Source organism: Neofelis nebulosa, chromosome 17, assembly GCF_028018385.1.
Source record: "Neofelis nebulosa isolate mNeoNeb1 chromosome 17, mNeoNeb1.pri, whole genome shotgun sequence".
Taxonomy (NCBI): domain Eukaryota; kingdom Metazoa; phylum Chordata; class Mammalia; order Carnivora; family Felidae; genus Neofelis; species Neofelis nebulosa.
In genome coordinates this window covers 51,644,395-51,670,848 of record NC_080798.1, presented here as the reverse complement: position 1 = coordinate 51,670,848, position 26,454 = coordinate 51,644,395, and the positions used below count along the sequence as shown (strand labels likewise).

General features: G+C 41.6%; 1 long non-coding RNA gene across 5 annotated transcripts in view; it reads right to left on the bottom strand.

Annotated features, from left to right (window-relative positions):
* Positions 1–26,454, bottom strand: part of LOC131499273 (uncharacterized) — a 55,225-nt gene that overhangs the window by 27,836 nt on the left and 935 nt on the right. For 3 of the 5 annotated variants that reach the window (XR_009255785.1, XR_009255781.1, XR_009255782.1), the window contains exons 1-5: positions 22,920–23,064; positions 21,115–21,232; positions 10,530–10,608; positions 9,885–9,960; positions 8,650–8,793 (exon numbers count right to left, since the gene is read on the bottom strand). This is a non-coding gene — a long non-coding RNA (uncharacterized LOC131499273). Of the gene's footprint in view, positions 1–8,649; positions 8,794–9,884; positions 9,961–10,529; positions 10,609–21,114; positions 21,233–21,509; positions 22,351–22,919; positions 23,065–26,454 lie in introns of those variants that run through there. The other 2 variants (XR_009255784.1, XR_009255783.1) reach the window with 2 other exon arrangements.

The following is a 26,454-nucleotide window of genomic DNA, read 5'->3' as shown; positions in this document are numbered from 1 at the left end:
CAATTATTTAAGACGACCCATCTGTGTTTGATTTTGTTCTTTACTACTTGATGGGAGCATTGATAATATCATTTAATATGTTCGCTTTTAGATTTCTATCTCACCAGAAATCTACACTCCAAAGGTTTCAGTTTATGGTCCTAAAGAGCATTAGCCAGTTTTATATCTATTAACAAATTCATTTCACCATTCATCTGAATGACTCTTTACATTTCTGTTCCTTGAATTCTGCTTTGAAACAGGTATATCATCTGATTGATTGCTTCATTTCTTAACAAACTTATTTAACCTGTTGGCATATCCTTATCATATGTTTATGTAAGTTGTGTTTTTAACTCTTTGAAATTATCCCTCAACAAAAGGCAGTACTCTATAAGTAAAGTCCAACAGGAAATACTGAGATTATTAGATGTGATTTAATAATAGACAACTCACAACCCCTCTGTTAGAGCAATCTGAAAGCCTAATTTGCTCTTGGCTTAAAAACTGGATCAAAAATCTAAAGTTCCCAGTGGGCTCCACCCCAAAGATGAGGACCTAGAAATTAAATGGCCCACCACTGGGGTGCCTGTGTGGCCCAATCAGTTAAGTGTCCTACTTCAGCTCAGGTCATGATCTCGCAGTTTGTGAGTTTGAGCCCTGCATTGGGCTCTGTGCTGACAGCTCAGAGCCTGGAGCCTGCTTTGGATTCTGTGTCTCCCTCTCTCTCTGCACCTCCCCTACTCGCACTGTCTCTCTCTCTCTCAAAAAAAAATAAACATTAAAAAAAATTTTTTTAAATAAATAAATGGCCCACCATCACATCAAAATCAAATCTTATTGCTGAGTGAAAAGTTCATGATTTTGTCCTAGCACTCTTTGTATATGTATACACAAACAGATTTGAAATGATAATTACCATATCTCAGAGCAGAAAGGTATGAAATGATAAGGTGCTTTCATTTCTCACTTGGTACAACTGTATCATTTAAATATTTGAAAATGAGCAACTATTAGCTTTAATAACATATAAATTAAAAGAACAAAAATATCCCATACTGAAAAATGGCAATTTCATATTATTTGTATTAATCATTCCTACTGTAACGCTTTGAAATCAACATGGGTAATTTGGAAAGGAGTATTACACTTAAATTTTTTCTTCCATTGGTTGAATACTGAAAATCCTATAACAATACCACTGCCAGGAGTACCCTCCCCGCCCCCCGGCACTGGCAACAATCATAATTCACTGAACCAATACTGTGTATCATGTATAGGAGACATCTGATATATACTACCTCATTTAATCCTCAGCACTCCTTTGGAATGGCTATCACTATGCTATTTTAGAGATAAGTTAAAAAGAAGCTTAGAAAGGGTGAAGCATTTAGTCAAGTCGAACTGGAATGTGCACCTCCAGACTTCCTGAAGCCTCATCCACTATTCCATGCCACCTCTGCTCTATTCTGAACCCATATTAAAATGCAAGAGCAGGAGCAACCTTCAGAACTGCCTGCCCAGAATACAAGGCCACAGTCTGGTCACCCAAGACTCAGAAGGTGTCCACTGCATAATGGTGATGGGTGGGTGCCTGTTTGCACAGGTCCCTGGATCCCAGATCTGATTCCCTGTGGAAGTAATGAAGCCGGTGAGCATCATCATTCTTCAAAGAATTAGAAAACAAGAAGGAGCACAAAATCATTTCCAAGTCACCTGCTGCCAGTTAAATAAGATTTGAATGGATTTTCTAATGTTTCAAAGTACTTCCTTGCAGATGACTAAGACATTCATAAAACCAGCCGTGAGAGTTCTATTCCCTGTAAGAGTAAACAGTTATGATAGAGGAGTAACTGCCTACACCCAGAGAGCCTTTTAAGAGGAGACTGATAAGAGTTTATATATCTCAGACAGAGAGAAAGGGCCCCTTTGATCATTCTCCTGCAAATCCCCAAAAGCTGACAGAAAGCTACTTTAGGTTGTGCCATATTTTCTTTTTAAAATGCATATGGAACAACTAGCTTAGAAGTAACACTTTCCTTTTGAAGATATTTTTTTCTTAAATTGGAAACAATTATGGGAGTTAGACTCTTCCTCTTTTTTAAATAGAAATTTTCATTGTAACTTTTTCTCTGAAAAACTCCTTTGGAGGTAAAGGCAACAAAACCATGCAGTTAGCTTCTGGATAAAATTCCCTTCCTTTTTTTCCTCCGTCTTGTATGTAATCAGAAAACGAGGCACAAAACATCACCACCAGCTGCCTTATTTCCTATTCCTTGGATTTCAATAGAGACAGACCAAATGGTCTCCTGACTTAGCTGAAGGAGATAGAAAGATGCAGTTAGGGACCCTTTATTTATTTATTTATTTTTTATTTTTGAGGGGGAGGGAGAGAGGGAGAGAGAAGGAGGAAGGGAGAGATAGAACATGACTGGGGAGGGGCAGAGAGAAAAGGAAAGAGACAATCTCAAGCAGGTCTGCGCTGTCAGCACGGAGACCCATGTAGGGCTTGAACTCATAAACTGTGAGCTCATGACCTGAGCTGGAATCACAAGTCGGACGTTTAACTGACTGAGCCACCCACGTGACCCAGGGACCCCCCCCCCCCCTTTTTTTTTTTTTTTGTTTAACTTCCTGTGACCTTTTTCTCCAAGAAAAATGCCTTTCTGGTACCCTCTACTTCTCTGGTCACTGTGATGGGTCTCCAGTTTTCAGGTGAGATGGGGTCCCTTATGACTTGCTTCACTCCAGTGCTCTAATTACTTGAAACAGTGATAGAATTCTGCACAACACAGTGGCATTATCAAATTAGGCAGGGAGGCATGAGCACCTTTTTCCAGCTCCTCTCCCAGTCTAGAATGTCCTACTCCCTTTCTTTCACTACATCTTCCAAGTACAGCTTTAGCATTTCCTCTTCCACGGACGCACCATCATTCCCACTGGCAGGCATCACAGAACTTTTTGGAATTCCTAATAAACGTAATGATCATCAGGCTCACAGAAGACATTGGGACCTAATTGTTCTGTAATTATTTTTGGATAATTTAGCTTTAATTTATTTCTTCATTAATTGAGCACATATTCCTTGGGGCCTTCTAGGGGTTAGATGGCACAGTCCATGCCCTCAAGGACCTGCCAGTTTCCTGGTGATGGTAGACAAGTCAACACCTTTGAGGCTCAGTTGGATAGTTATCCTCAAATTCAAATTGTTCTAAACTGAACTTCGTCCCCTTCCTCCAAACTCATTTCTTCTCCTAGTTACGGCAATAGCAGTCAGGCCCAAAGTGACTTAGGTCGTCCCCTTGAGGTCACACTTGCCTCTGCCTTCTCCCCCATGCTCAGGTCCAATTTTTAACAGCCAAGTAAGCACCCCCCGGAACCTCATGGGCACTTGTGGTCCTTCGCTGTCCCTTCTGCCTGAATATTTTCCTTTAGTCTGGTAAAGCTGGAAGGAGTCTATGAGGACTAATGCAAAATGTATGGACACTTTGCATGGGGTTGATAGGAGTTATAAATTATTATTGTTGGTGTCATTATTACTTCAAAAGGAAAAAACCCAATTCAACCTGGCTTAAATAATAAATGAGCTTTGTTGGCTAACTGAAGAGAAAGGAGAGACTAGCTTCGGGTCAGACTTGGTCCAGGGCTCCAATGATCTGGTCAGTTTTCCAGTTCCTTCCCCATTTATTGCTCTTCTTTGTTGGGGCTCACAAGTTTCTAGCAGTCTCTTTCCTCTGATTCCAAGATGGCTTCAGCAGTTTCTTTGGGTATATATGTCCTGCTTATGTCCAGAAGGGATCAGAGAGAGTCCATTTCTCATAAGTTCCTCCAGAAATCTCATTGACTTGGGTTGGTTCCTATGTCCACCTCTGAACCAACTACTATGGCCAGGAGAAGGATCACTGAGAGTGGCCTAAGCCAAAAAAGATCCACTCTGGCCTTGGAAGTGAAGTCAAGACTACTCACGTCATAGCAGGGAGTACTTTTCCAAAGAAAATTCAGGGTGCTGCAGCTGGCAGGAGATGGGAGTACTGAGGAAGTGATACACAAACGTCCTTTCTAGGGCCCAAAGAATGCTTTGATGGCAAAATGCAGGTTTGGATGAGATAATGGCAGCAATGGGAAGCCAGTGGGACCTTCATGTAGTTGGTTATTTTCAGATTCCTCTTTCTTGTTTTTTTTTCTTAATGTTTATATTTGAGAAAGAGAGAGGGAGGAAGGGAGGGAGAGAGAGAGAAAAAGAGAGACAGAGAGACAGAGAGAGACAGAGAGAGAGAGAGAGAAAGGGGCAGAGAGATGGAGACAGAGAATCCCAAGCAGGCTCCATGCTGACAGCAGCGAGCCCTAAGTCTCTTGAACTTAACAAACTGTGAGATCACAACCTGAGCTGAAGTCTGATGCTAAACTGACTGAGCCACCCAAGGACCCCATCCGGTCTCTTAATTATTGAATAGAATAGCGATGAAGGGAAAAGGAGAGACTTTGGAAGTTGGTAGAATGTTACAAAACGTATGGTAGTCATTTTTGGAAGGGATTAAGCCAGTGCTATGTCTTGGCAAATGGAAAAGTCTAGGCTAAATAAATCCAACAAATGAATAAACATGTATTATTGGTGTGATCAGCCTTTCTAGCATTCATCAAAAAATATCTGAATATTAAAAACAAGCCACCTACTCACTGCTCTTTGCATTCTACAGACTTTAGAGTAAATGAATCAATAGTTAAGAGGCTTTACACAGAAATTAAGAAGGAGGAGCTTCTCCAAGAGGAAGATGATGCCAGAAACATTATACCTACCCACCTTATTACTGAGTTGTCCTAAGGAATGCTAAATTAGTTAAGTGTCTAAATGTTATACTTTCTCCTCAGTTTAGTTTTATTAATGAAGTATAGATAAGCTTCTTTAAACAAATATTTGCAATCTGAGAGACACTGGAACACCAAAATATCAGAGCTAGCAGGAATCCATAGCGTGACCCATCTGATAGATGAGAAGGTGGGTTGGGAGAGGGAAGTGGCAAGCCTGAGGCCACCCAAAGAACAAGTGGCTAAGGTATTGCTCTGGAGCCAGCCAGTGTGGAGCTCTAACCTCCCAGAAGATCTAGGCCTTTGTATTTCTTTCCATCTCATACGGGATCTCAGTCCCTGGAAAGTGTAAGCCGAAGACGATGCCCAGGAGTTGTTGTTACTTACGTGGCTTTATTAAAGTATATAACTGATACACAAAACCTGCACATATTTAATGTGTAAGATTAAATGAGTTTGGGCATATATGTACACCTGTGAAATCATGATTCCGCTTATATAAGGTACGTAAAACAGTCAAACTCCTAGAAGCCAGTCAGGTTCTTGGGCACTGTCCAGGGGGGGACAATGCCTTCTTAGCTCACTTAAAGGCAGTTGTCCTCAAAAGTTGACCGCTAGATGGCAGAAAAAATCCATGTACCTGATAAGGAGGCACCTGTTCCTCAGATTTTGGAGCTCTGAGTATCTCTGAGGAGACAAGCCCATCTGCCTGGTGAGTCTGGAGAATTAGTCATCAGCCTACCACCATGTCAGTTCTGCAAGTCCGCATCTCTCTCAAGAGTCCATTGGTTAATTGCATCCTTCTTTGCAATAAAATATATTAGAAGGAAATGATCTAGTTGGAAAACTATTTTTGAAAAGGTTTAAATGACCATTAGGTAGTATTTCATATTTCTGAACTAGAATTTTCTACATTACAGAAGAGATTATTTGACAACCCGGAGAGATGAATCTCTAACTGCTAAAGTGGCATCTGAAATATTTTTATTTTATTTTTTTTCTTTTTCTTTTTCAACTTTTTTTTAAATTTATTTTTGGGACAGAGAGAGAGACAGAGCATGAACGGGGGAGGGGCAGAGAGAGAGGGAGACACAGAATCGGAAACAGGCTCCAGGCTCTGAGCCATCAGCCCAGAGCCTGACGCGGGGCTCGAACTCACGGACCGCGAGATCGTGACCTGGCTGAAGTCGGACGCTTAACCGACTGCGCCACCCAGGCGCCCCTTTTTTAAAAATTTTTTTTTCAACTTTTTTTTAAATTTATTTTTGGGACAGAGAGAGAGACAGAGCATGAACGGGGGAGGGGCAGAGAGAGAGTGAAATATTTTTAGACAAAGGGGAGGGAGGTCATCAGCCTCTGGAGTAAAGTCAACGGAGGCAGCCAGATACTTCTAGCAATAATAATAAAAGGCTCATCTTTGTTCAACACCTACCATGTGCCAGGAACTGTGCAAAGCACTTTATATTGGTAAATTTATTTAATATTCACAACAATCGTGAAGTAATGCATATTAAATCTGTTTTATAGAAAAGTATACAGAGGTCCAGAGTTTAATTAATTTGCTCAAGGTCATATAATCAGGAAAATGTGACTTAAAAAATGTATATAGACTGCACAGAACTAACAATATGGTGCTTGATGTTAGCATCGTTAGGGCCTTATGAATCCAGATGAAAAGTAACTGTCCCTTTGGGCCTGGGACTCATGTACGAAGAACATCTCATTACTGGAACACTGGAAAAAGTGGATCTGGAAAACAGTTTTAGCTGTGTTACTCTGAGTAAGGATGAGAAGTTCTTAAGGGAGCATTGTAATATACCTAGGCTGCCGTTAGCAGAGTGTTTTAGACTAGGACCAGTCTGCTGGCTCCAGGTTGCATGGCCTTCTGCACAGCGGAGTAGTCAAGTCACACATCTTGGCTTCTTGGAGCAGCCAGCTCAATCTATCTTCCATTTCCTCCACAGGCAAAGCACATCCAGCCTGACGTACTTCTCTGGTGTGTAAGTTGATGTTCAGGAATTTTGTGGAACACGTCAGCACCCGTGGGGCAGAGTAAGCTTTGTCGGGGGTGTGGCGTCCTGTGCCTAGAAAACCACCTCTCGGCTCACTTGGCCATGTCCTGACATTCACTGCGGTTGTTAGGATTCTTGGTACAAAGTAAGAGAACCCAGCTCCAGACAGCTCATTAAAAAGGTGGCTATGAAATAAATTTAAATATACCTCATAGTACATAGAATGGAAAGCGGCTAGACTTCAGGTTGTTTGAGATTAGAAATTGGAAATATCCTGAGATCTTCTTCTCTCTTCACCTCCTGTCCCCACCTATACTTCTCTGTACATCTTCATTATTCTTGGTTCTTAGCCCTGAACTTTTCCTGCTGCTTAGTAAAAATCCTGGCCATCCACGGCTCTGAAATCCCCATGGTATGTGTTCTGCCACACAAGAAAATCTGACTTCCAAGTTTCTCACAAAAATATATGATTCTGAGACATTCTGGGACAATATTGTGCAAAGACCTTAATTCTTCTGGCTCAGGCCGTAACAGGCTTTAGAAGCTTTTTGCTTTGCTTTTCCATCATGATGGGGGCTGTTCTTGCTCACTTTCAGATAAGGCTGTATCAGCTCTGCTAATATAACCTGTTAATTTCAAAGGACTTTGTAAGTTGGCTGTGATTCAGATTCTCAGAATTGGGAAAATCTGTGTCTTTTGAGATAGGAGAGTTCTTTTCTTTCTCCTTTTAACTTTTGTTTTTTCCCCTAAAATATCAGAATGCAATTTTTCCAGGTGCCACGTGGCTCCTCCACAACATACAGACTGCGGTAGTTGTTTTTAACGAACGTTATCACCAGCCGTTCAGCCGTGGCAACTTTTGTTTCAGTGTTGTTGTTGTTGCTTCTAATTTTGGGAGGTGACAGAGAACTCCTTGTAAGATGCACACACCGAATGTCACCTTCTGCATCACTGATATTCTCCCGGGTACCAGGAACTCGGCACTGCAGAGGGCGCCAGCACTCATCCTGTCTCTAAGTGTGCACACACAGGTAAAGCCTTAGGTAAAACTGGCAAGTGTTAACGGGCGTCACTATGTTTGGACCCCAGTTCTTTCCTGTGTTGCCCCCTTTCCCCGGCAAGACCACCCTGGTGTGATGAGATGTGGGTATGTGGAACTTGTCTGGTTGCCTAAGAATTGCTAAATGGGATCCAAAGCTGAAGGAAGAGGCAATCAGAGCTCAAACAACTAGGGGCAGATCCCAGATCCCAAGAGAAGTCTCCAAGCTGTCTCTGCTGCCTCAGTCTCATCCCTCATCCTTTCCTGCCAAGCTTATACAAACAAAAGATTTGGAAGAGGAGGGTGGGCTGTACTGTGGCTCTTCCCACCATGATTTTCCACCTATGTTCTAGCCTTTTAGAGATTCTCCAAGACCATCCTTTATGAAGGACACAGGCCTTGGGAAGACAGATAAGCATTCTTTTTCCCCAGCTCGGTATGTCTGCACATACTGGAAGACGGCCTGTGTCAACAGGGAGCAGGAAGGAAAGAAGACAGAGTGCAGTGGAACCCAGTTATCTTGGAGGGTCAAGGTCATGAGAGTGACCCAGGGGTCAAGAAGAGTCTACTAAGGGTCTTGACCTTAAAACCAATAGTTATTATGAATTCTTTCTCATGCCACAGGCAAAAGTCAGTTTCAGGTAGACTACAGATCTAAATATGAGAGAGAAAACAATGATGATTCCCATCTATGGTTTACAACATCCCCACGACCCCGTGGCCGGCAACAATTTCTTCAACCGGACACACTCACATGTGCTGTAGCAATTCTATTTAGTGCCAAGTGTTTTATAAAGTTTATGTTCTACTCACACAATTCTATGAGGTAGGAGTAACTTTCCACTTCTGTCTGGGAAAACACAATTCCATATCTGACTGGTTGCAAACTTGACAGGCATGTGTTGAGAAGTCTGCTTGGAGTTCTCATCTGAGTGCTCATCTCAGCCCACAAGTTGGCTGCAATGACATTTCTAGTTAAATCAGGACTCCTTTTCATACAGAAGTGTTAGATATTGCAAATTGAGAGAAAACAAATCTAATATTCATTAAACACCTATCATGTCAAGGACTAAACTAGCTCATTTATATGCTTATTTTGCTCAATCTTTACAACAGCCCTATGAGGCAAATATAATTATGCCCATTTTTATAGTTAATAGAACTGATAGAGAAGTCAAACATCCTCCCCCCAGGTCACAAAGCTAGAAACCTGGGTAGGAGCCAGGACTGGATCAAGATAGTCATCTACATTTACTACCCATGAAATGAAAAGGGTAGGGGTTATGTGGCTTAGAAACTTTTCAGAGCATATGCTATTCACCTTTGGCCTCCACTATGGGATACTCTTCATTTTCTTTCCACAGAACCAAAGGGAGTCTATATTCTTCCTTTTCAACAGCCAGTCAAGGGGTTATTTTCCAATTATACTGAAAGATCTTTAGGGCTAGATTCACTTGGATCTTGGAAATTTGTCCTTAATGATTTTAAATGGCAAGTTCAGTTATATAGGACCATGGATGTTCTATGCTTGATTTCAGGGCAGTGATCCATGCTTCCTTTAAAAACTTAAAGAGATTTAAATTTTCAATTTTATCAGATTCATAGAATGGGAAAAAATGTATGGAAAGGTACTATGGGGCACAGAATTTTTCTTGTTGTTGTTTCAGGAAAGTTTTCTTTATTGTCCAAAAGTTTGTTTTTAAATAAAAGTTCAGAAGCAGAGACACTATCACTGATGAAGATCATTTATCTCACTCTTTGATTCAAACCTTTGTATTTCTGGCCTTCCCCTATTTTTCTCCAAGATTATAAGCTTTTTCTGTGAAATCTGTTTTCCACTCAGCTTTCCTCCAACCTCCCCACACTCCCTACCCAGTAAGCACTGGAGACTCAAGAAACAGATGTAGACTTGGCTTGAAGATGGAGGGGGCCATGTGAAAGTTGTGAGAAGGAAACGAGTTTGTCCCTTCTCACCCTCCTGTCATCAGGAATCGGGCAGTGACTGCCATGTCTGTGGAAAAGTCTCACATATGGTATCACAAACTAACCTCAGCATGATGCTGGAACAGTAGGTGGAACCAGAAATGCCCATCCTTCGAGGTGATAAAACCGTCCGTGACTTTCCTAGGAAATAATCATATGTGATGGTTGGATAAACCCATCCATGACATTTTTAGGAAATAACCATATAACCTTATCTTGTATTTCAAATTACTTTAGGTATTTGGTAAAAAAATCATGAGCTTGTGCCACTCCTCTGAGAAGTGGGTTTATCCTGGTTGGAGAGTCAGAGAATAATAAGGTTACGTAGTTGCCAAATAATTTACTTACAAGGATAGCATCTGGTCATGAGAAGTTTAGAAACTTGGATTGTAGGTTTGGGGATGGCGGTAACCTATAGAAGGAGTAAGGTTCTTTCAACTTTAGCTTAGCTCAGGGAGAAACACGGCAGGACAGACCTAGCAGCAAAGTTATGTTCAGATCGTACTTGGAAGGAAGGCAGCTGATGACTGACAGAATGCCTGAAGGGGACAGTGTCCCTGGATGGAGAAACTCCACAGAGCAGGACCAGGCAGAATATGCCAAGTCTGTGGTGTCTGTGCCATAGAGGACAATGGCTTCCTAACACCAGATACTTTATTCTGATGAGTTGAGAACTGGAGTTAAATTTTAAAAAGTAGTACCTAACATACCACTTGTTGATTTAATGTATGTCTCCTTGAGGAAGGGTCTGTCTCTTTAACTCTTGTTTCATGTTATTTAAGGGTTAACCTAAAAACAAAGTTATGTTTGGTTAAACAGCTTTATTTTTTAACTAAACTGCATTTTATTAAATGGCAAAAACAACAGCAAAGAAACGGGAAGATGTGGGGAGCCTGGGTGGCTCAGGTGGTTAAACATCTGACTCTTGGTTTTGGCTCAGGTCATGATCTCACAGTTCGTGAGTTTGAGCCCATGTCGGGCTCTGCGCCGACAGCGGGGAGCCTGCTTGAGACTCTCTCTTTCTCTGCCCCTCCCCCACTCACATGTGCACACTGTCCCTCTCAGAATGAACATAAAACAAAAGCAAAAAAAGAAACAGGAAGATCTGATGGAATTAACTATGGTTTGAAGTCAGACATTGCTGGTCTTTGAAACCTTGATCTGCCACTTCTTAGCTGGGTGACTGTAGTTAGAGCACCTACTTAGTTTTCAGCATTCTTGTTTTTAAAACTGGGATAATGGTATCTAACTTTTAGGGTTGCTGCGAAAAACAAGTCAAATAATAAATGCAAAACCCTAGTTTAGTGCTTGAAACTTAGTATGCAACTGATAAACAATTCTGGTAAAAGAACATTACGTCAGTCTCTTCGTTATACACATCAAAGGAGTTATATTTACCCCTAAACCCTTCTTCCCTAGCTGGCACCAACCTTTCTAACAAAAATGGAAAATACATGTATAGGGTTCATGAAGAAACAATTTCTTGATAACTTATTTTGTAAATGCAAGGTATTTTAGTAATGGCAAATCCACGGCTCACAGCTGCAAAACTTACATGACGTTTCTCCTCTTCCCATCATAAAATGCTCCAGAGATTTGCACTGGGTGACTATTAGAATTAAGGAAAGACCATGACCAAGTCTTTAAAACCCCCAAATAAGAGGACAATTGGGTACACTTTGGGAAGAAAGGAAGCATTCTTTTACCTTGGTTAAGTAGATGAAGCCACCAGTACTCTACCTGAATGACAAACATAGTTGAAGTCGCACATGCAGATCATGAGGAAATAGTTGCTCCTCAGTGGTTAAAATCTAGCAGGTATTTAAAGAACATTTGGAGATGTGTAGCTTTCGGCCCAACTTCAAAATGGTTTCACAGGGGACAGCTTGAGTGAGAACCGACGATAGCAGTGTTTAAAAAGTGAAAGGTGGGGCGCCTGGGTGGCGCAGTCGGTTGAGCGTCCGACTTCAGCCAGGTCACGATCTCGCGGTCCGTGAGTTCGAGCCCCGCGTCAGGCTCTGGGCTGATGGCTCGGAGCCTGGAGCCTGTTTCCGATTCTGTGTCTCCCTCTCTCTCTGCCCCTCCCCCGTTCATGCTCTGTCTCTCTCTGTCCCAAAAATAAAAATTAAAAACATTAAAAAAAAAAAAATTTAAAAAGTGAAAGGATCGGGGAGATCCAGGCCTTCTCATTCCTTTCAACTCCCATTTCCCAGAGCTCAGCAGCCCCCAGCCTGAAGGTGAGGTCTGCAAGAACTGGTGGGAATCAGCTTCATGATCAACGGAGCCAGCCAAGGAACAGCACAATGGTGGTTTTGTACGAAGACAAAGCGGATGGCTGTGTTTCAACCAATTTACCTCTTTATTCCATCCTATTCATATTTGCAGCCAGGGATAAAGGTTCTTAAATACTTCTTGCAGCATTTCACTGTTTTGCTGAATTAGGATAACAACATAGAGGGCTGTGGCTGCAAGGAATGGAAAATGATTCTGCGCAGCTTAAATGCAAAAGGAAGTTATTTCAAGTCTTATTGGGTAGCTCATCAGATTGAAAGAAGAACTGAAAATCAATCAGCACAGTATCAAGGTAGGTCTAAGAACCCCGTAGCAGGAGTGATCAGTCAGTCTCTGTGGAGACTGATACACAAATGGCTTAGATCTACCTCCACTCCCATGAAAGGTCATTCTTCTTGAGACTCAAGTCCTGGGAAAGGGAGTTGAATTATCCTGAATGTCCAGTGGGGAGGGGAAGAGTACAGGGCACTGTGATTGATACAACCAAAGATGTTGATCAGTTTTGCAAAGAAAAACCAAAATAATATTACTTAAAGAACTCTGGAAGTATTCTGGGCAGGCAAAGCCTGTCTCTACAAGACACATCATTCTGGCAGGTAATGATTTTACCTGGAGTAAAGCTTTCCCAGTAAATCAGGTGCTAATGATGAGTGAAGTATAACAGGAGCTCATTATCTGACCGACACCTCACTCCTATTAGAGCTCAGGAATAGCAGGCACTTTGGCATAGATGATTTTACAATAAGTAAGAGGGAAGAGAAAGAAAGAAGAGGAAGGGGGGAAAGGGAAGGAGAAAGACCCAGTGGCTCACATCAAAGCCATGATAACCCAATGAGGGCTTGGGGGTGGTGGTGGAATAAACATCTTCAGCCCTTCCATCTTCCCTGTGTGCAACATGCTTCACGTAGTTCTGTCATCATGTCACAAGGCACCTGAAGAAAGGGCAGGTAGAGCCTATTCCAGAAAGAAAATCTATCTCCTAGATCAGCACTGCCTACAAGAAATATAATGCCAACCACGTAAGTAATTTTAAATTTTTTAGTAAGGCACACTAAAGGTAAAAATTAACAGGTGAAATTACTTTTAATAATATATTTTGATTCATTATATCCAAAATATTATCAGGCCAACATAATCAATGAAAAAAATGAATGAGATATGTGACCTTCTTTTCACACTAAATCTTTGAAATCCAGGGTGTAGTTTACACTGACAGCACATCTCAGCTGGGACTGGCCACCCTCCAATAGCCACATGTGGTCAGTGACTACCATATTGGACAATGGATGCTTAGAAAATTCTGGCATTCTGGCTTTGCTTTGCAACATCGAAGTAACTGAACAATTATTGTATGATTATACAATTGTATCTGGGGTATGTGTGAGGGTAGGGTGCTTTGGTTTTCGTTCATTTTAAGCAAAAGTAAAAGGAAACACACTTTATTTCCATTCCATGTTTCCCAAGCTAGGACATTGTTTCTGTTCAGATTCACAGTTGCCATTTTTTTTTCCTAATCCTGTTCTGGGAGGAAGCCAATGTTCTGTGAAACTTCAACAATGGTTTCTTGGGAGACAAAAGAGAAGACTCCCATACAGATGAGGAACATGAGGCCAAGGGAGACCAAATAATTTGCCCAAAGATTGCAGGCTGCATGGTTGCAGAGCTGGGATTGGAGCCCCCATGCACGGTGCTCCCATCCGTGGGTGCAGAGCTGCCTCCTCTGCGGTGTGTCCCTGACCTTTGTCCTGCATCAGACCCACTGGTGTCTGGCCCAGCAACTTCTCCAAGTCCTCATTCCCGTGCTATCGCCTTTGGTGTGTGGCTTACTGCTCCCTGATTTGCCAGGTGAGGATGGAGGTGGTCAGAAGGATAAGTGCCCTGCTCTGTGAGGGTGAGGAATGGACTACGGGGAAGAGAAAGCCACCTCTGAGTCCTTCCTGTTCAGAACACTTATTCTACGCTCTACGAAGGCAGACTCAGTGGTCTAATGACTCTGTTTGATGATGCACACTTCTAAAGCTTCATTCTTTTGGTTACAGGGAGGCCATTTGAGGAGCATAGGAGGGCTTGGAGAATGACTTTGTTCTCACTGGACTCACTTGGCTGCATTAGTAGCACTCTTCCAAGTCATAGGCTGGTGTGGGTCACTTGTAGTTTTTTTTAATTGTAGCTTTTTTCTGATTACGACAATAGTACATGATTAATGGAGAAAATGTGGGGAAAAATAGGTCTGCATCAAAACACAAGTAAATAAAAATCACCTGTATTCCTAGAAGGTGGGGAAAGAAAGGCTCAAAACGTTGAATTCTGCTGTTTCCTTCTGATATTTTCCAAAAATATGAATATGACATATATACAGTTTGCAGTTTTAGTGAGATTGCACCGTACAATTTGTTTTTTAACCTAGTTTTGCCCTTTGCTTCATTGAGGCCTGTGGGTAGATTGCGGTTTCTAGTCATTTTCCTGGGCCACCAGAATTGCTTTATACAAGTCCTTTCTCACTGGCCTTAGGACCTAGCTGAGGCTGGACCCAGTTCCCCAGGTCTCTATGGATGGAAAGCTTCCATCAGCTACTCTGACTCCTGCTGGATTCCCAGGACTGAGGATTCCAACAGGTTAATTTCTCAAAATATACAAAAACTTGCTTTGGCCTACTGGACAGCTCCAAATATAGCCGGAAGCGTGTCGAAGACTTCGTGGGTTTGGAAGAAGGGTGTTTACCAGCTCGGGGCTTGGAAGGGTGTGTGGAAAAGGGATACAATACAATAAGTAGAACACAGGTGAATAAATGTGAATTCTCAGCCCGGTCTGTGATGGGCAGGCATGGTTACATGAAACCTAGGACCCTGCCACGTGGCCAGCTCATGCTTGGTTCCCTCCACCCCAACACACACCCGAGCAGTCCCAAGGGAAGGCTTCACTTTCCCCTCTTTGGGGATGTAGGACCTAGATGGGCCCTGAGAAGAGGAGATGGTTGTCTAGGTAGTACGTGTGAAGGCAGGGGACCAGTGATGCTGATGCGTGTCTGCCCTGTGACTTCATGTTCCCGTTCATCAGGTACATTTGGCTAGAATGATGGGTTCCTCTTCCGTTGAGGGAGTGAACTTTTGTTTCCTTTTCCTAAGAATCAGGAAGCAATCGATTATCTTTTTCACAGTAACAAGCAGCAAGAAGCAGTCAAAATTTCTCTTCCTAGTTTCTTCATGGATACATTTGTTGACCAACTCCCTGAATTCATCCTAACATGTGCTGATAAGTGCATGAGAAAAGCAAGGAGAGAGAGATTTTTCCACCTGTGAACATATGAATAATGGCATTTGTTTTTCCTTTACTCAAAAAAATAAAACGTACTGTCTACAAATACTGAAGATGACAGGAGTATATGCACAGATAATTATATGAATTTAGCGATCCATTTGTCTAGGGAAATCAGCTTTGTTTCAAAGAAGATTAAAGAACAGTGCTCTCTCAGAGTGCTTTTCTCTGCTGATCACCTTCTGATTGTTGACAGGGAGGTTTGCCAATTTCTTTTTCCCAGAAACTTTGTGCTCATGTCAGGATTCTCTCCAGCAGTGTTCCTGCAGAGGTATTGATTGTTCTTTCCCTGAGTAAAAGAACAGCCAAGCCCACCTTCAGCGAGGCCACTCTGGCTCTAGAATGATCAAACATTCTGCCATTTACACACTATGTAGCTCTGGGCAAGTCACACCAGCTTCAGGAGCCAGACTCCTCACCTCCGAGACGGGGATGAGGCTGTCCCCCTCACTGGGGTGTGGTGTGGACACAAGGAGGCGTGACTGAATGCTGAGAAAATGCACGGCTGATAAAAGCAACAGTGTTATTGTCCTCCTCTCCCTCAGAACCGAAGGACAATGCCAATCCCTGCCATTTACTGAGAGCATGTGAATGTACCGGGTATCTAACCCGTATGTTCTTGTTTAATCCTTGGGACATCGAAACAATGTGATGAAATGAGTATTACAAACTCACTTTGCAGATGAGAAAAACGATTGATTTAGGGATTCTTTTCATTATAAAGGAAAGAGCCAGAATTGAGGCCAGAGGAGTGAAACTTCAGAAGGGATCATCGCCAGCACTTACCAGGGTTCTTCCTTACAGGGGATCTTGCTGCCTGATACATCCCCAACAAGCTGGCGTGTGTGTGTTTGTGTGTTTGCGTATCTTACCACGTGGGAATAAACTAGGAGTAAATGTTAGGAACTCAAAAATACGCTTTCCCCAGAAGGAGACACTGCCCGTTTCTCTCATCTCTGCACTCCTGAGTGGGTGGAAACCAAACACTGTCCCAGGTCCCCTTTGGCATGGGGGAAAGCTCCCGTTCAGAGCACCCTTGGCCACGCAGAGGCAACCGACCACTCAGTCCCTCGATACAGACTCGGAGGCTTACTGGAGAGGCTGCGTCACCCCTGCAAGCAGCATCTACCCCTGTGCGCACCTAGAGGGACGGTGAGCTAGGCCTGGGAGACAGTCCTTCTCCACCTTCCCAACATATGCTACCAGTCAGCTGCCCCTGCTTCTGAAAAGAGCCTATTTATTTTCATTACTAATATGGTTCTCCCCCCTGCCACAACATTGCTCTGTGAACCTTTCCTCTGAATCCCCGAATTCCTTCTTGGGCTATGTTCTGTGCTAGAAGCTTGGCAACTCAGTGGTGACCGGGACAGGCTATGTGAGGAGCGTCATACTCTCTGATCAGGACAACAGACATCAGGCAAAATATCCTGAATTAGTATTTGCAGGAGATCCATGTGCAGGTACAGGAAGTACAGAATGCTTTGCAAACATAAAACTGGGGGCCTCTGAAATCCTCAGTCTCAGGTCCTCATCATTCAAATTGGTAGTAAAATTTCTTCTCATGCTGATAATAGCAGATTTTCTGAGAGTCCAATTATAAAGTACTTTGTAACTTTTAAATGTCTTATGTTATTTTTCTGCTTTTTAATAGGAATAATTATGAGGATACCTAAATTATGAGGAAGCATATTACCATTACTGATTATAAAATAATCTTAATCACATTTAATATTTTTCCTACCTTCTCTACAAACGAAGTAATTCCACTTCCCAAACCTTCTTTGAGATAACATATTCTTTTTTTTTTTAATTTTTTTTAATTTTTAATGTTTTTTATTTATTTTTGAGACAGAGAGAGACAGAGCATGAACGGGGGAGGGGCAGAGAGAGAGGGAGACACAGAATCGGAAGCAGGCTCCAGGCTCTGAGCCATCAGCCCAGAGCCTGACGCGGGGCTCGAACTCACGGACCGCGAGATCGTGACCTGAGCCGAAGCCGGACGCCCAACCGACTGAGCCACCCAGGCGCCCCGAGATAACATATTCTAATCATTTGTACAGATGTGGGTAGAGCCCTTCCTGGACAAAATTGCTAGCTGTGGGGGTCATAGGCAATGAGGGCCAAAGGGGATAGGAGGTTGCTCAAGAGAACATGCCTTGAACGTCTATCATCTATGAGCATCTCACAACTGCTTTACAAGATGGGTGTTCTTTTTCCAGTTTTCTGAGAAGGAAGCAGTTTTTAGGGTTTTCATTGAACTTGTCAAGGCCACTCAGCAGGTGGGTGGTGCAGTCATCAGCATCTGAAGCCTGTGCTCTCCCATCAAGCCAACAAGCATCCCAGGAACATTAACTCTGTAGCCTTTTTGCCCCCTTGGAGGTGCTTACTGAGCCGGCACTTTTCTGGTTTAAAAAAAGGAAGTGGATGGACATTCACTGAAAGTGTTTTTGACCTAGCTGTGAGCTCCCCATCCCAGTGCTGAGCTCCTGGAAAATGGAAACTCCCTTTTGTGTTTGGTTTTTGATACTATGAAGCTTCTAGAAGGTATGCAATACAAAAATTTAAACTGAACCAAATGACCCCTTTCAATGTCATTTCTATTATAAAAAATGACTCAGAAATGGCACTGGCTCCCTTTGGCAGTATTTCAGATGGAGCGAAAAGTCTAGAGAAGCAATTAATGGTGTGCATTCTCAAGTCTATGGGGGCACCCTCAGATCTGGCTCCCCACTCCACTGACTCATAATTCTTGCTGAGGCTTGAGTTCTTTTCTGGAAGGCACTTCTCCAAGTTCTACATCTGGCCCTGCTCTAATTCTTGGTGAGCACAATGAGGCCCGTGCTCTGTAGCCTGCCAGGGTACAGGGTAATATTTCCCATTTGCTTTCTCTCCTCAGAAAAACTATTCAATGCAGAGAATTAAAAAGTGTGGCAGACACAAGCATTTTTTTTTTCTTAGCAGCAAAGTCTGGGATATATGCCCTTCAACAGCAATTAGGTTTCTTGTTCACTTCAATCTCCTGTATTATCTTACACCTTGGCATGATTTCTGATGTGACATTTTCCTGTAGAGACGCAACGTAAGACACTGACACTCACTTTGCATTTGACAGGAAGTTGTTAAGGCAGCACTCACAGTTTGGAAGATATAGGAAAATAAGTCATCTTTGCATGACTTATTCCCAAAGCCCATTATAACAAAAAGCCCCTGATAATTCCAGTTCATATTAAATTTTTGCCATTCAGAGAAAGAACAATTTGGGCAAATAAGTGCTCATTAAAATTTATTTAGAGGGAATATTTTCCATTACGGTATTTCATTATTTAAGAAGAAAGTAGAAGCCTATGTAGTAATGCATAACTCTCACACCAACATGGCATTTCAGATAAATTACATTTGGATAAAGATGAACGTGTTTGGGTTTGGAAGGCTGATTGATTCTAGCAGGTACTGTAGTTGCATAATTATAAGCCATGTTGAAAGAAGTTACTAAAAAACAAGGATGAACCCAAAGAAATCCACCAACAAGCCAATACAAAATAATTCCATGCTGGCCTAATTTTTGTTCCTTTGGGAACTGAGGTTTGGGGCCCCCATATAGAAGGAGCAGGCCCGTGTGCATTCCTGAGATTGGGTGGTTAAAGGGATAGAGAGGCAGTTTAAGGAGTCAACAGGGAATAGTAGGCAGTCTCAAGAATACAGACCCTACCTCATGGCATCACATTTCATTTTTTTTTAAGGCAAAGGAAAGATGACTTGGCCAGATCTGGGGTTGGGCCCACCAGGGAGCAGCCGTGAAATTTAGGTAATCACACATCTGTCTTAAAGAGCTGCATTTTCCATTCATAACTGGCTTAGTAACTTTTTTAACACAGACTCACAGCAAGTTCTCAGGATGCCACTTTTTGCCTCAAGGCCCTCTGCCCAGACACCTCGGATGATTAAGCTTTCTCTCTAAATAGGTTCTAGTACCAATTCCAATGTGTGTATGTGGTGGGGGCGGGGGGGCGCTTCCCACACCAACAAGCAATTCTCAGGATACCAGCAGATTGTCCTACAATTCAACTCAGTTCCGACACCATCTACCTGGAGACGGCATCAGATTCCACAGGTTAGAGGCTCAGTCCTACAACACTGTCCCCAGCCCCCACCCCAGCCCCATTTAGATGCCAGTTGCAAGCCTAGGCTATTATTTGCACTTCTCACTGATTGGCTATACACTGGAAGTTCCCAAGAGCCTCTACAGTTGATTAATTTGTTAGAGTGGCTCAAAGAACTCAGGAGAAACATTTTACTTCCTGGATTACTGGTTTATTATAAAAATATAGAGCTAATAAGGAATAGCCAGACAGAAGAGGTGCAGAGGGTGAGGGGTGGGAACCGGGTAGGGAGCTGCAATGCCCTTTCCAGGGGCGCCACCCTCCCAGCACCTCCACGTATTCACCCCCCTGGAAGCAGTGTGAACCCTGTTGTGCTGGGTTTTTATGGAGGCTTCATTGCATAGGCATGACAGATTAAAATCGCTGGCCAATGGCGATTGATTCAAACCCTGGCCCCTCTCTTCGCCTTGGAGGTCGGGGGCGCCAGGTCCTGAAAGTTTCAACCCTCAAATCATGTGGTTGGTTCTCCTGGCAACCAGCTCCCCATCCTCAGGTTACCTAAGGACATTCCAAAAGTCACCCTGGTAACAAAATGAAAGACACCTCTGTCACCCTCTGCACAAGAAATTCCAAGGGTTTTAACAGCTGTGAGCCAGGAATAGGCTGATAACCAAACATATTTCTTACTGTCCATCACAATATCACACTCTCCATCTCCTACCCAGGTTTTCTTCAATGAGCCCCCTTTCTGCCTCCACATCTTCCTCAAGTGACATCCTCTGCACATAGTTGCCATGGTTACTTGTCTTTCTGTTGTTCCCACTACTGGAATCCAACAAGTTTCACAAACCCTCACCTCACCTCTCAGAGGGTACATTTACTTTATTTACCAGTTCCAACTTGTACCCCTTCCTCACTCCTCAGCCTGAATGACTACATCCTGCTGAGCCAGAAGAGTGAGCAAGCACAGCACAGGTAGGGAGAGCTCCGCATGATCACCCATGGCTTTGGTACCTGGGCCAAGGAAGTCCATTACCTACTTTAAGCCTCAATTTCAACACTTAAGAAATGGGCATAAAACATCCATTTCAGGGAAATTCTGGAGATAAAATGATATAATGTATAGGAAAAGGCAAGCAGGTTGTTACTGATTCAACAAACATTCATTAATCAAGCAACATTTTATGTGCTGTGAGCTACACAGTGTTTCCTGGTCCTTGTTTTCATGATCCTCATCGTCTGCTGTCTGGAATGTGGTTGGCAGTCAATTAATAACTGAGAGTAACACTACCAAAAAAACAAACATTTTCTTTATTCTATGTTATTAAATTAAATGCTTAACTTCTGCTTTACTCAGCCCTGTATATGATCAACATTTATTTAATATTCTAAGCAGGTTGCCTGCCACAGCTTAGAACTTTTGAATGCCAAGGGCCAAATCAGATTCTTATCTCATACAAAGGAGCACTTGGTAAATCTTCTGATGGATTTCAACCTTCTGTCATTTAGCATATATTAGGAGTAAGTCTCATACATCCCATTCATCAAGTGATGTCCAACATGATTAAGATGTGAAATATGTGCTTACCCAACTGAAAGAGACAGTTGCTAGTAAGTTAAAAATTGGTATTCTTCTCCATGTTTCCCAAACTCAGTAACTGCTGGCTAACTTGAACTTCAAGGATAATTGCCAGGAATTAGAAGACCTGTAAGGTAAAATGAATTTTAGTTCTAGACAGACCACCAGTATTTTCCTTTTTCTTGTCCTACATTTTAAAAAATATCATTTATCATGTTTACTTGAGCAGCTCTGATTCCTCAGGGAAACAAAACTGGTAGTAAGCTATAGAGATACAGTTTCCAGAAGTATCAAAATAAAGCAGGAAAGAGGAAATCAAGATATTTATTTTTTCCCAAGATATTTCTGGAAAACCTAGAGCTCTAAATCCCATGCTCTTAGTTGATTATTCTTCGTATACATACATTGCCATCCTAGCGAGGGCCCACTTTGCATTCTCATGTTCTTTCACTGGTGTCAGACTTGAGTGGGGATAATGGGGATAATGCAGGACCTGCCTGGCAGTGAAGGTCAGGGACATGTTTTCAGTCATGGAACTAAGAAATGCTCGGACTTGCTGACATCTATATCTTCACGTACCTAAACTCTCCTAACCAATATATGTTTAGTTTTAATTTTAAAGCCTTAACTTCAGAACTCAGAGTTTTTAAAAATTTTTAAATTTACGTATTTATTTTGAGAGAGACAGTGCCTGCACGAGTCGGGGAGGGGCATAAAGACAGGGAGAGAGAGAATCTCAAGCAGACTCTGTGCTGTCAGTGCACGACCTGACATGGAGATCAATCCCACAAACTGTGAGATGAGAACCTGAGCTGAAATCAAGAGACAAGACACTTACCTGACAGACCCACCCAGGTTTCCCTCAGACTGAGTTTTAGCCTCACATGGGATGTTCATTAAAGTCAAGAGTTATTTATTTATTTTATCCTTATGCAATGGTTATTATCAATTAAACGGCAGTGGTCAAGTTAAACAGCATTGTTCCCCTACCAACAATCGTGTATGCTTCAAGTTCATTTACATAATGAGTACAAAATTTAACTGTTTAGAGTTTATAGGGGCCAGATAAAGAAAGAATATTATGATTACTATTTTTAAAGTACATGATCAACCAGGACATTCAGTTGAGATCCCATAAAGTCAATGCCATGTGGGCAAAGACATTATGCATTAGGACAAAACTGTTGTACATCCAACCTAACGAAACCTAAAAGTGGGCCTCGCCAGAAACAAAGTGATCTGTTGGTATTTTAACTGCGCTTAGGACAAAAGCCAACACTCTTTAGGAGAAGATAACATAATATGCAGTCTCATTCACAGTGTCCAGCATGCAATAAAAAAGTAACCACACATGGTAAGAAGTGTCCAATTATAAATAGAATAGTCAATAGAAACAGACCTAGAGGTGATCCCAAGTTTGCAGGCAAGGGCTTTAAAAAAGTGGGTAATGTATAAAAAATAACATGAATGTAACATTGAATATTTAAATCGAAAATTGTGATCTATAAAAAATAATCAATGTCCTAGAAATGATAAAATACAGTATTTGAAGTAAGGAATTCTTTGAATGGATTTAACAGTAAAATGAACACAACAGAAGACAGGATTAATAAATCTGAAGAAATATCAAAGCAGAGGTCAATTTACATGAAGCATGAAGAATGAAGAAAAACAACAAAAAAACCCAGAAATAAACAAAAAGGAAATGCAGGACACTGTCAACAAGTCTAAAATATGTGTCATTGGAAAACCAGAAAGAGAGAAGATGTACAGAAATTATATTTCAACAAATAAGAGAGCCAAGACTTCCAAACCTGATGACAGACACTACTCCATTGACCAAGAACTTCAATTAACACTAAGCCAAAGAGCTCCAGAGAACACCACACTCAGGCACATTACATTTAAACTGCCAAACACCAAAGATAAAGAGAAAACCTTAATGGTAGTTGAGCTATGTGTGCATTTTGTTGTTGCCATGGTAACCTTCAATAGCAGAGCTAGGTGTACATTTTTTTGTTTCTATGGTTACGTTTGTCCCATAGGGGAAAAGGAAATGGGTAGGGATTTATGCCTTTTGTACCACCCCATCCTCCATCTTTCTTGTAAGCACCCAGTGATGTCCACGAAGAATAACCTGTGAGTTGGTACAAAATCTCTTTGTGTCTGAGAACCTCAGGAGTTCTATACTCTCACACTTGCCCATGCTTGGTCTTTAGCAACTCATTAACATTTTTTTGCTGAAATATGACCCAGTTGTGTGGCTTGGTGAAGAAATTAGGATGGTCTCCTTATTCGAGGCATAGTTGTGTTTGTGTCAAGTTTTCTCTGACTGTGGGAAGCCCAACCTACGACGGGGGAAGGAATATTTGGTCAACCTTGTCCATGGAATTAGTTCTATTGGTCTAAATTCACTTTCTGCATCCAGCCCAATGCATGGTAACTACTGCATTTGGATGGTTCCTTTTCTGGGAGCAAAGGGCTGTGGGTCCAAGCTGTTGATACATTTCTAAAACTATGTATTTATTTTGTGATTTATCAAATCTTATAGTCTTTGAGATGAAGTGTGATAATCTGTTAATTCCCTTTGGAACTTCATAACCTATGGATACATGCAGAGCAGAAGGAATCTTCCTAGACCCTTGACAGACACATGTGCTTTCAGCATGAACTGCTCACAACTACAACTCACACTGGCTGACGCATGACAACTGGACTTTCTGGTGGAAGTGCACTTGTAAGATTTGAGGTCCAAACTTTAGAATCATTAATTTAAAAAGATCGAAAAGGGGAAGGCCCTTATTATGGGGGAGGAGGGATCCCTTTTACCATGATACCAGACTTGCTGGTGTCTTATTTAATAGCCATTACCCCCCATAGCTTTTTTTCCTTTTATGGTGAGGTTCTTTCTTAAGCCTGTCATGATATTAATTCCCTTGGTCAAGGGCTGGTTTAGGAAGGGACATGGAAAAAATTATGACCAGGCGATGTGTGTTTATGGGTATGGATGAGAACAGTGCTGGGTGGTTTGCTAATTTTGTTGTTGTTGTTTGTTTGTTTTTGTGGAGACACTGTGAAAGTATACCTTCTTCTTTCATTGGATTTTTTTTTTTTTTTATGACACCTGGGGTGGCAGCATCCAACTTATGTCCTAGTAGAGTAGAAAGAGAGAAAGAACATAACTCCTTGACAATGATGGTGAGACATTGAAATACAAATTAAGCAGTCATATAAAAATCTAAGCAATATACATAAATCGTGGAATGACAGTATTGATAACTTCAGAAGTATATACCAGCACTCTAATTTTAATAAGTACCTTATTTTCTCTAATAATAAAATGAAAATACCTCCTTAGTGAAAAAAATAAATGTAATACAAAAGTGTATCAACTTAAACATGGACCTTTCTCTGTACCACATTCTCCCTCTCGGGGGCCGTCCAGCTCCTCAGAAGTAACTATGGCCTTTGTTCAATATCCTTCTCATTCCTTTAACTTGCATTTGAGCCCTAACAAAAGGCTTAGACATACACATATACAGTTTCATTTCACAAAATGGAATCATAGCACATGCATGTATCTTCATAGTGATTGTTTACTTATTAGGTTATATTTCTGATTCATCACATACATTGTATATTTATGTACATAAAAAAGCAATTCAGTAAGACTCTGGGAAGAGGATTTGCTGCACCAGTGGCTGGGCCTATTTAAATTTTGGCTGATGCTACCACACTGCTATCTAAACCAGTGTTAGCAGGTTACGCTCTCACCAGAAGCGTGGGAGAGAAAGCAATTTCATATTTTATGGAAAACTTCGGAGAACAGATGACAATCAAACAGAGAAGTTGTTTTCTGATAGGTATCAGATTTTTATTTTCTAAACCCAATTCCCCTTCTAGAAATTAATCTTACAGAAATAATTACACAACAAGATCTATCATAAGGATGGCAAATGCAGTGATGCTTACATCTTGAATTGGAGGCCACTAAATGTCTGGCAATAGGCAATTTGTTAAATAAATTATGATATGAAAGACTGGGTGCTTGAGAGATTTAATATGTCCCATAACCACCCAGCTCAGGGAATATTTGTTCTAAGAACATAAGCCCTAAAATCTAATGCTCTTAGTTCCAGCTGTCTGTGGACGCTTCCATAAACATTTAACCCACAGGTAAGGGTTAAGATCTAGCAAATGAAGCAGCAGAAAACAGGATTTCAAATTTATATTCCCAAATGTTTCCTCATATATTGTTTTAAAAAGACAAAAACCCTAAAAACGATTTGACCTCAGGATTTAAAAGGTGAGTATCAAAATCAACCAATAAAAACGAGGAAGATAAATGAACTCAGATCAAAGATATGAAAAGTTTTAGTAGAAGTGAAAGCAGAAATGTTTGGTAGTATATGTGACACTGTAACAGACACTTCCAGTTCTACTCAATATTCATTCCTGTCCTCTCATGCAGGGATAGAACTTTGGGGTTTTTTTTTGCTTTTTTTATGAAAATCTACAAAGGCTGCATTCCCAGCACTCCTTGCATCATGCTGTGGCTCTATGAAGAAGTTCTGGCAGATATATACACAAAAGTATGGTCAGCAACTTCTGGGAAGGCGAAGAAAGGGGGCTGAATCATTGGCAAAGTGATCCTCTTACCTGCCTGTCTTCTACTTGCGGCTCCAGAAATGTGACTCTGATCATTAGAGCTCCAACAGTTATCGTGAATAATAAGGATCATAAGGATGGAAGCCAGGTGTTGGGAATGCGAGCATGAAGACAAGTCTGGGTCCTTGATGATACCAAGGTGCTGACACAATGGATCTCTTTTCCATGAAAGGAGAGTGAACTTTTGTTTAAGATACTGTTCCTTAACTTGGTGTAATATGCTACACGTTCTATGTTGCATGATACAAAACACACATTTTGTTCTTTAAGAATATGATAAAAAGGGAAATCTCTGGCAAACCTAACAGACAGACATAGAAAATGAATATACAAGGTTAATGATGAGATACAATCTTCAAATACAGTAAAGCTTAAAGATGTATATTAAAGCATTGGTACAAACTTACCATAATAAATACGGACAACCAAAGAGAAACAGGTAACTTGTTACAAAACATAAAATACCTCATTTGACCCAAAATGAGACAGAACATTTGAACAGTCCAGGGGTGTCTGGGTTGCTCAGTCAGTTGAGCACTGGACTCCTGACTTCAGGTTTGGTTAAAGTCATGATCCAAAGATTGTGGGATTGCACGCCATGTCAATCCACTCCCAGTGTGGAGCCTGCTTGAGATTCTCTCTCTCTCTCTCTCTCTCTCTCTCTCTCACTTCCTCTCACCT